This window comes from Ammospiza nelsoni, chromosome 23, assembly GCF_027579445.1.
Source record: "Ammospiza nelsoni isolate bAmmNel1 chromosome 23, bAmmNel1.pri, whole genome shotgun sequence".
Lineage (NCBI taxonomy): Eukaryota > Metazoa > Chordata > Aves > Passeriformes > Passerellidae > Ammospiza > Ammospiza nelsoni.
In genome coordinates this window covers 36,298-46,186 of record NC_080655.1, presented here as the reverse complement: position 1 = coordinate 46,186, position 9,889 = coordinate 36,298, and the positions used below count along the sequence as shown (strand labels likewise).

General features: G+C 46.3%; 2 long non-coding RNA genes across 3 annotated transcripts; both read left to right on the top strand.

Annotated features, from left to right (window-relative positions):
* The first annotated feature begins 345 nt into the window (after positions 1-345).
* Positions 346-2,062, top strand: LOC132083304 (uncharacterized). The gene is made up of 2 exons (XR_009419914.1): positions 346-695; positions 844-2,062. It is a non-coding gene; the product is annotated as an uncharacterized LOC132083304 (long non-coding RNA).
* Positions 2,063-3,631: 1,569 nt separating this feature from the next.
* On the top strand, positions 3,632-7,254 carry LOC132083419 (uncharacterized). Of its 2 annotated transcripts, none has more exons than XR_009419940.1 (5): positions 3,632-3,878; positions 4,503-4,566; positions 5,264-5,339; positions 5,458-6,225; positions 6,999-7,254. It is a non-coding gene; the product is annotated as an uncharacterized LOC132083419 (long non-coding RNA). The 2 variants fall into 2 exon arrangements; XR_009419939.1 differs by lacking the exon at positions 6,999-7,254 and adding an exon at positions 6,821-6,939.
* Positions 7,255-9,889: the final 2,635 nt, after the last annotated feature.

Here is a 9,889-nt window from a genome sequence, read left to right as displayed (position 1 = left end):
GGGTTCTCTGAGCCTCATCAGCTCACCATCAGTTTGAACTCGGTCATCTCCTTTTGCATTCTCTCAGTCCTTGCAGCCATTTTCCTTGCCTAGAATTTTCTGTCTGCGTTGTGTCCCCGTTGTCTGTCCTGTCCTGTCCATCCTGTGTCACGGCTGTCAGCACACATTTGTGCCCGAGCTGCTCTGCCCTGCCGCATAGCCTGGTGCAATAGGAGAGGGCCCGGGGATTTGTAATGTGCAGTGTGGGGTGTAGTTGGACTCTAGATGGGATTTGTAGATGGACACAGGATATCTGGAGCTCTTCAGTTCTCATTGAACCGTCTGACTGTTGTCCTAACTTTTTTTTCAGATGCACCTCCTCAGATGACTGCAGTAGTTGTGTAGGTTCCTTCTTCTGAAAGGGAATAGGGCGCAAGAATTCATCTTCCAGAGAATTTTTGCAAGTCCTGGCTTGTATTGTATCTGCCTATGGTGGCTTATGTTCTATGTACCTATACATCTGTCTTCTATTGGATTTTGGGTAGAAAATTTATCAGTCCAGAGAGGAGACAAGTCCTAGCTGTCAGATAGCCACTCGTTGACCCTTCCTGTCGTCTCACAGGTCCCCGAGGCTGCTGATTTCCCCAGGATCTGCCATTTTACCTCAAGGAGCGGCAGCCAGAAGATGTGTCACAGCACGTTCTTCAGCATCTCGAGTAAGGGCCGCAGTGAGCATTTAAGTGGAAAGATTGTGTGAGCGTGTGTGAGAGCACGTGGCTGTGTCTGTCTGTGTCTGCTCGTTTCTGCGTGTGTGAGTGCATGCTGACTGGATTTAACCTTGTGTGTGTGACTTTTGCTTTCCAGGTTTTGCGACTCCTTGTTAAATTTAGAATAAAAAATCCCCAGCCGGGTTGTATTGCATGAACTGACATGATATGTACCGATTTTGGCTTAAAACCCAGAAAACCAGACGAAGATGAGCAGGAAAAAACCAGAAAAAAACCACATGATGGACAAGAAAAAAACCCAGAAAAAGCCCAGGATGGGCAAGAAAGCAACGAGAAAAAAACCCCAGAAAATAATCCCAGATGGGCAAGAAAAAAACGTAGAAAAACCCCAGAAAATCACCCAAGATGGGCAAGAAAAAAACCCAGAAAAAACCCCCAAGATGGACAAGAAATAACCCAGAAAAAAATTCGAAGAAGGGCAAGAAAAGACCCAGAAAACACCCAGAAAAAAATCGCAACCCAAGTATAAATATAGAAATGTTTGTCAAGTATATGCAAATATATAAAGAAATGTTAAATTATTTGAAATATAAAATAACATAAATATAACATTTATACAGTATTACTTGTGTTATGGATCATATTGATTTTTATTTATTTCCTATAATACACTACAATATTTATATCAATTTTACATCTATCATATCTATCATTTGTTATATGTTATACCAGATGGATATACTCTAGGTTTTTTTAAGTAGTTTAAAATAAAGGGGATTTTTTTTTTTATTTGGCAAAAGCAGGTGTTTTAGTATAAACATTATAAATACAAATAATATAAAGGTAGAAATCTAAGAATAGAAATAGATCATAAATAGCTGAAGGTTAATATAAAAATTAAAAATGTAAGAAAAAATAAGTTGTAGCAGTAGATATGGTACATAATTAGGAAAATAATTTATCTCTTATTTGAATAGGATACATGTTATACATAATGATTAATATAATACTTAAGTATAAACTGCAAATATAAATGTGAATATAGTCATGAGCGCTATAAATATAAAAATATTTCAATGTAGTTTAAAAGAATAGAGCTTTTTTGTATTTATTTAGTTAGGATGGGATTTGTATTTTAAATAGTGAAAGCATGATAGAAATGTAATTTTAGACATAGAAATATGCAATCAATGTGGAAAGATATTTATAAAAGCACAAAATATAAGTAAATATAAATAATAGAAATAGAATAATGTTATATAAATTACATGCTACATCAATGTCCACTATAGCTATGCATGTGAATATAAATACGAAAAATGGAAATAAAAAATTTATTTAAACATGGCTTTAAAGCAAGGGGCCTTGTTTGATTCTGGTGGGGTAAGAGGCAGGTTTTTGGCATTTATTTCAGAGCAGTTTTTGGCGGGGGTCGCCCCTGTTCTTTTTTGCCACCTTGCCTGCCCGCAGCCCCGAGGCGCGCTGCGCCCCCGGCTGGGGCGGGCGGTAGTGCTGCCGCCTTGTGGGCAGAGCGCGGTACTGCAGCCCTGCGCCGAGAGGCCGCCACCTTGGGAGTGGCGCGTCGCGGATGTCGCGGACTTTTGGTTGACCTTCTCAACAGGGCGGCGAAAAGGGCGGGGAAGTGGAGGACCGGGGTGGGTGTCAGTGGACTGCCTGCATGGAATACCGACCCCGGCGCGGCCCCGGTGGTATTTTCTGTGACGTTTCAAGTGTACCCGACACATGCTGTGGTCTCAGCGGCGCCGCGGGCGGGCGTATTTCGGCGGGTTTGTGACAGGCATGTGGGGAAACGCCTCGCTGTGCCGGGGTCCTCTGACAGCCGCTTTCCCGCCCTGAGGGAGCCGAGCCGGGCCGAATTGTTCCGAAGAGCCGAAGAGCCGAGTGTGGGCGAAAACAGCCGAGTTTCCCCGAAGAGCCGAGTGTAGCCGAAAACAGCCGAGTTTCACCGAAGAGCCGAGTGTGACCGAAAATAGCCGAGTTTCACCGAAGAGCCGAGTGTGGCCGAACACAGCCGACTTGAGCCGAAGAGCCGAGTGTAGCCGAACACAGCCGACTTGAGACGAAGAGCCGATGATAGCCGAGTGTAACCGATAGCCGACTGTAGCCGACATTGGCCGCATTTAGACAAAGAGCCGAATATGACCGACTTTAGCCCAACCGGGCCGAGTTCAGCCGAAGAGCCGGAAAAGCCGATTTTAGACCTAAGCCGAACCAAGCCTAATTTAGCCGAGTTTATTTAAACAGAACCGAACGACGCCGCAGCACTCTGCCTGCAGAGCGCCGGTGCAGACGGCAGGGGGCGGTGTATAAAGCGAGTATAAAATATCAACTGTATATAAGAAGGAATAAAAAGCTCTGTGTCATGTGCAGCAGTAGAAAATTTCAGGCTCCCAGGGAATAAATAGTTTTCTTTCAATCATTATAGTTTTGGGGTTTTTTTTACTCCCAGGTAGCCTGAAAGTTACTACTGCTGCTTTTTGATTCTAAAGCTAGGAAGGAAAACCAAGATTACAAATACAAGAAAAAGAAAGGGAAAGGGAAGGGGAAAAAAAGGAAAGGAAAGGAAAGAAAGCAGGAGAGCAGAAGGGAAGGGAAGGGAAGGGAAAGGGGTGAAAAACAGCGTTAAAAAAAGAAAAAGAGTTGGAGGGGAAAAGAGAGGGCATTCGGGAGGAGCGGTCCTGCCTCAGGTCCTTCCCCGCCCTGGGGCGAAGGAGCCGTTTGATGCCCGGGAGGGACTGCAGCTCCCGGTGGCGGGGGACGGAGCCGTGGCTGTCAGCCCGAGACTCCAACTCCCGGCAGGCCCTGCTGCCGGCGCGGCGTGTGACGCAACGGCTATCGCGGCACATGAGTGGCTACCAGCCCGAGACTCCAACTCCCGGCAGGCCCTGCTGCCGGCGCGACGTGTGCCGCAACGGCCGACGCTGCCCGGGATTTTTCTCTAAATCGGCAGTAAATACAGCTGAGTAAAATTAGCTTGGTTTTCTTCCTTCTTTTTTAACTGAATTGTTTTTATTAAAAATACTATTTGAATATGTAGAAAAAGTGGGGATGTCCTGTACTATATCCTAGCTTTTCTTGTTTATAGGGTGCTCAGAAAACATGCGTCCCTTAGAGTCCCTCAGAAAGGTTCTCAGTGCGATCTCTACCAAGGTATGTATTTACTAATAAGTGATCCCTTTAGATATTTGCCTGTGTACCTTTTCCTGTAATTCAGAGCTTGCGTTCTGTGGGTTTTATGATAAACCTGTAAAATATGTAAGAATGCTTTTGCAAGTCTGAATCGTTGAAGGCAGCAGTAAGTGGATTTAGAGCCTGTTCTTGACCAGACAACGGGAAAAAGTGTGACTTTGATGCTGAACTTGTTTTTTTCATTTTTCATTTGACTTGTCTGGAATGATTTAGGAATAGAGAGAGCTAGAAAAAGAGAGAAATAGAATTGATTATGGAGCACTCCTCAAATGCTCACCACGATTCAGTGTAGAGCCGAAGTGAAGGGTGATGGAACAGAGCTCTGTGCTTTAGAAGGAAATAAATTTAAACCTGACCTCCGCACAGAGTCTCACTAACTTCTTTTGTTTTAAAATACAAAATATTATTAGGAAGTGTTGGAAGTTAGTGTTTTGGGAAAGAAACGGCAGTTCCACAGAACATTCCATTTAACAGAGGCTCTGGGAACGATTCATGTTGTAACTGCTGTCACTGCAATCAGTTGGTGGTTCAGCCTTGAAATGTGCACTTGCCCTTCTATAAAGCACTGTTTTGTTTGCCTTTCAGTGCTATGAGTCTTGATAAATTGGAGAAGAGCCCAAGAGAAATTTTTCATCCCTTGATATAAAAGGTAGGAAGTGACTTTTTTTGGTTTGGTTCTTTTTCTTTATTATTTCCTGGAAATAAAAGTAATTAAGTATAGGTACTACTGGTTTGTTTCTTCCAGTAGCAGATGATAACAATAGCAGTAGTAATAGTAAAAATAATAATAGAAATAATAATAATAGCAATGTAATACTACTTAAACTGTCTTTATCCATTGAACTGGCCATTTCAAATCAAAACTTCTAAACACAAATCAAACCATCATCCTCGTAGAATCTTTCACAGCAGTGGGCTATAGATCCTGGTTTTGTTGACAGGATTTATTGGTTCTGGAATAGCAAGAGGGAAGTACAAGCCTAACTACTTCTAGCTCACAGACCCATCCAGTGAATACTGCTTTGTGTTTTGGTGGGCTTGTGATGACTTTGAAATCAATTGCTCATTCCAGTAAAAAAAATTAATGTTTTTTTGAACCTGACAGCAGAAATAACTTTAGGCACCAACTTAATAATAACAGATCACCAATTTAAGTTCATAATTTTATGCTGTACTATCAAAGTTTAAAGGTAAATTTTTACTTATTAGGAGATGGTATAAAGTGTATGTTCCAATGTGTTGGATGTATGCAAAGGTACATACGTACCCGAAAGTCCTTAGAGGAAACAAATTTTTACGTCTGCTGTTTGATTGTTTATCATACAATATTTGGTTTTATTTCCCAGGGATCGGTGAATTTTAACTTTGGAGTCCTCTGTGCTAAGGATGCTCAGCCTACAGATGATGAAATGTTCAGTAATGGTGAGTTTTTCACCTTCTCTTTAATTGCTATGCTGATCTGAATAAGAAAAAAACAAAAGCAAGAGAAAAAAAAAAGGATGGTTTATTATTTTTTACGCTGTTATGTTTGTTTCCTCAGTATTTGCTGCAGCTCTGCGAACCCAAGCTTTGGGTTCCTTCTGTCCCACTGGGAGTTGCCCAGTTTGGTTGCATCTGGTGAAATTCACCCTGAGACCTTACAGAGCTAGCTCAAACTACGTGAGAGCCATTTGCAGTTCTCTCCAGACACCTGGAGAATGGGTGATGTTTCTGAGGGTCTGGCAAGTATACTTCTATCAAAACTCAGTCTGTGAAATTTCTGGGGAAAACCCTTCTGTGTCCTGAAGGGTTCAAACTCTGGTGAGGATCCAGTTATCAGGTGCTCACCTGGATGGTTCCAGCTCTTAAAGTGAACACTTGTACTCTTACCCTGTAGTTTACATCTATTGTATTTTTGTTATTTTGCAAGATTTTACGGCTTTGCAAAATATTGTGCGTTTCACTCTTTGGAACCTCTCAGATCGTTCTTTGGTGCAGCACCACCTCATGGGACACTTGGCTGCCGTCCTGAAGGGGTTGGTCGCTAGAATTGTAAATCCTGGAGAGTTTGTAAGTCTTCTGTCCCCAGGGAGGTACCATGCTTTGTTTACTTTTGTTCTGTTTGTTAGGCGCTGCTTCTCATTGGAAGTATGAATTTCAAACTACCCTGTTCTTATTTTAACTGTTTTCCTGGTTCTCTCCCTACGGCAGGGAAAGACTCTCGTATCCTTGTCGTCGGGCTCGGTGCTGTCCAAGAAGATGCAGAGACTAAAAAAATCATAAGAAGCAAAATATGACTGCAGGGAAAACAAGCTGGAGAGAACAAAAGGTGATATTGTTATCCTTACCCTGTATTAGAAACATCCGCTGTGCTTTGATGCTGGCAGCTGCCAGGGGGCTTGTTAGCTCTTTGTAGGCAGGTGTAGGTGTTCACTTGTAGGTTTTTTCTCTGGACAAGTCAATTCAAACTTTGCTAAGCTTATATTTGCAAATTACTCTCTAGCACAGTCCAGCATGACATTTTTGAATGTTGTAAAAATACCATGTTACTTGGAAATTGCTAATGATGAGAAGCTTTAGGGAAAAATAAGATGTCAGGGTTGGGAGATGTGAGAAGAATTTTGAGGGGATGTTAGACTGAAATAAAGCACACTTGAAGCTGGACTGGCACGCTGGCAGATCCCCTATTAAACAGTAGCGCTGAGATTAGCCTGGGGGTTGCCCATTGTTTCTGTAGAAATAAATGTTTTCTGGTCTTCAGAGGTAAGCTGCTTTGAAAAGCTGGAAGGCACAGCATAGTGACAATCCGTGTGCTTCGCATTAAAAATAGATTTCAGAAGGGTCCTAGGCTTTTGTCTTTTCCTAGAAGTCGATGTAATCCTATTGAGGAGTTTTTAATTCTGTGCTGCCATGTCATCGATCAGGGCCCTGTCGTACTAATCATCATACAGATGCAAAACAAAAAATCAGACCCTGTCCCGACCACTTAGAGCCCAGAACACGATTTCCTCAGGCTGCCATTTGTGTGCCATCGGTACTCACCACGGAAGCGAGCTGGGGATTGTTGCACCCGTTGGGAGCAAACCGCTTCTCGTCACACAGAAATGGAATTGGGACGACGCCTCAGCCAGCCTCTCTCTCCTGAATCTGCAGCAGAGCAGTTCCAGTCCATGCGGGCAATCCAGTTCCTGACGATCTGAGCGCACGGAGCAGCGCTCAGCTGCTGTGGGGGGCTCAGGGAGGGCAGAGTGTGCATTGTCATCTTCCTGAACCTACAGACGCGAATCAAAGTGAGAAGCCACAGGGTGGAAATCAGTCGCATATATGCTAAATAAAACTTGCAGGTTTTTTTTAAGAATTGTTTTTGCTTGTTCTTTGTTGTGCTTCTGTGCTTAGAAAACCTCCCTTTACAATCAGTTCAATTCATCAATTGAACCTTTGTTTGCAGACTCTCACTGAGCAGAATTTGTTGCAGACTCAGTGCACGCTGTGCAGGCCTCCCGGGAGTGTGAGGAGCTCACGTGTGCTACTTTTTGCTTTAGGACGCTCTGAGGTATTTATTCCTTTTGGGATACATGATGAGAATTCCCAAGAGAGGTAGTTATAAGGTATGACATCGGGAAAAAGCCTGTGTGGTTGGAATGTTGTTGCTGTCAAAAGTTAATTTTTTCTTAGCCAGTAGTTAGCTTTTTGCTTTATTTTTGTGGTATCAGTATTTTATTGTTTAAAAAATTCCTTCAAAATAACTTCAGTGGTCGCCCACCAGTACCTTGTTCAGATTTGCCTATTTGCTTGTAGCTGAAATGTTCACATCTTGTTTATCATTCTATTTAAGAAACTGCTGCCCAGCCAACTAATAACTGAATATCCATCTGTCTAGGACACGGGGAGAGGATTTAGGTAATGTCTTTATTTCCAGAAAAAAGTTCCAGTGTAGTTTCTAAATAGAGGAGAAGGGGGTGAAGACTCGGGGCTCTGATGCCGTTGGGGCACCCCAAGGTCCCCAGGAGAGGGGGCCCCACTGCGGTGCAGGAGCAGGTGTGTTCTCATGTAATATTGAACAAATTATAAATATAAATATGAAAATTATAAACATGAAAATATTTTTAAAATACTTAAATAAAGCGGGTTTTCTTTATTGGTCAATAGGCAGTGTTTTGATTGTAAAAATTATAAATGCAAATAATATAAAGGTAGAAATCTAAGTTTAGAAATATATAATAAATACATACAGATAAATATAAAAATTTAAAATATCAGAAAAAATTAGTTGTAGCAGTAGATATTATACATAATTTAAATAATGATTTAAATCTATTTTAAAATTTTATATATATATCGTTATTAATGTAATACATCCAAAGAAACGATAAATTAAAATATGAATGTATAATTATACAAAGTATAAATAAAAAATATTTCAGTATCCTTTAAAAGAAGGGTTTTTTTATTTATTTGGTTAGAGACGGGGTTTTTATTTGGAATAATGGAAGTATTATAGAAGTATAAAATTAAATATAGAAATATACAGTCAATATAGAAAGATATTTGTAAAAACACGAGCGAACGACGCCTCCTTCGGCCGAACCAAGGCGAGACCGGCGGAACCTGACGGCCTCGAGCGAACCGAGGCCAGGCTTGCGAGGCTGCCTGAACGGAGCCGAGCTCAGCCGAACCGAGCCCGCTGCTCTCGTGCGCGCTAATTAGCGCGAGTGCGGTCACTGCCCAATGAGCTCCTGTGCCACGCCGCGCTCCCGATCGTGTCCGTGCGATGGCCGGGCCGCCCGCGGGACGCGGCAGCAGGAGAGCCCCGAGCCGGGCGAGTTTAACGTGAGGCGGCGCCGCTTGCCCGCCGTCAGGGAGCCGAGCCGAGGCGAGCTCAGCCGAACGCGGAGAGAGCGGCTCCGAGTTGGGCCGAAGCGAGCCGAGCCGCGCCGAGGGCAGAGAGCGGCTCCGAGTTCGGCCGAAGCGAGCCGAGGCGCGCCGAGCGCACTGATCGGCTCCGAGTTCGGCCGAGGCGAGCCGGGCCGCGCAGAGAGTGGCTCCGAGTTCGGCCGAAGCGAGCCGAGCCGCGCCGGGCGCAGAGAGCGGCTCCGAGTTCGGCCGAAGCGAGCCGAGCCGCGCCGGGCGCACAGAGAGCGGCTCCGAGTTCGGCCGAAGCGAGCCGAGGCGCGCCGAGCGCAGAGAGCGGCTCCGAGTTCGGCCGAAGCGAGCCGAGCCGCGCCGGGCGCACTGATCGGCTCCGAGTTCGGCCGAAGCGAGCCGAGCCGCGCCGGGCGCAGAGAGCGGCTCCGAGTTCGGCCGAAGCGAGCCGAGCCGCGCCGGGCGCAGAGAGCGGCTCCGAGTTCGGCCGAAGCGAGCCGAGCCGCGCCGGGCGCACAGAGAGCGGCTCCGAGTTCGGCCGAAGCGAGCCGAGCCGCGCCGAGCGCACAGAGCGGCTCCGAGTTCGGCCGAAGCGAGCCGAGGCGCGCCGAGCGCAGAGAGCGGCTCCGAGTTCGGCCGAAGCGAGCCGAGCCGCGCCGGGCGCACTGATCGGCTCCGAGTTCGGCCGAAGCGAGCCGAGCCGCGCCGGGCGCACTGATCGGCTCCGAGTTCGGCCGAAGCGAGCCGAGCCGCGCCGGGCGCAGAGAGCGGCTCCGAGTTCGGCCGAAGCGAGCCGAGCCGCGCCGGGCGCACAGAGAGCGGCTCCGAGTTCGGCCGAAGCGAGCCGAGGCGCGCCGAGCGCAGAGAGCGGCTCCGAGTTCGGCCGAAGCGAGCCGAGCCGCGCCGGGCGCAGAGAGCGGCTCCGAGTTCGGCCGAAGCGAGCCGAGCCGCGCCGGGCGCAGAGAGCGGCTCCGAGTTCGGCCGAAGCGAGCCGAGCCGCGCCGGGCGCAGAGAGCGGCTCCGAGTTCGGCCGAAGCGAGCCGAGCCGCGCCGGGCGCACAGAGAGCGGCTCCGAGTTCGGCCGAAGCGAGCCGAGCCGCGCCGAGCGCACAGAGCGGCTCCGAGTTCGG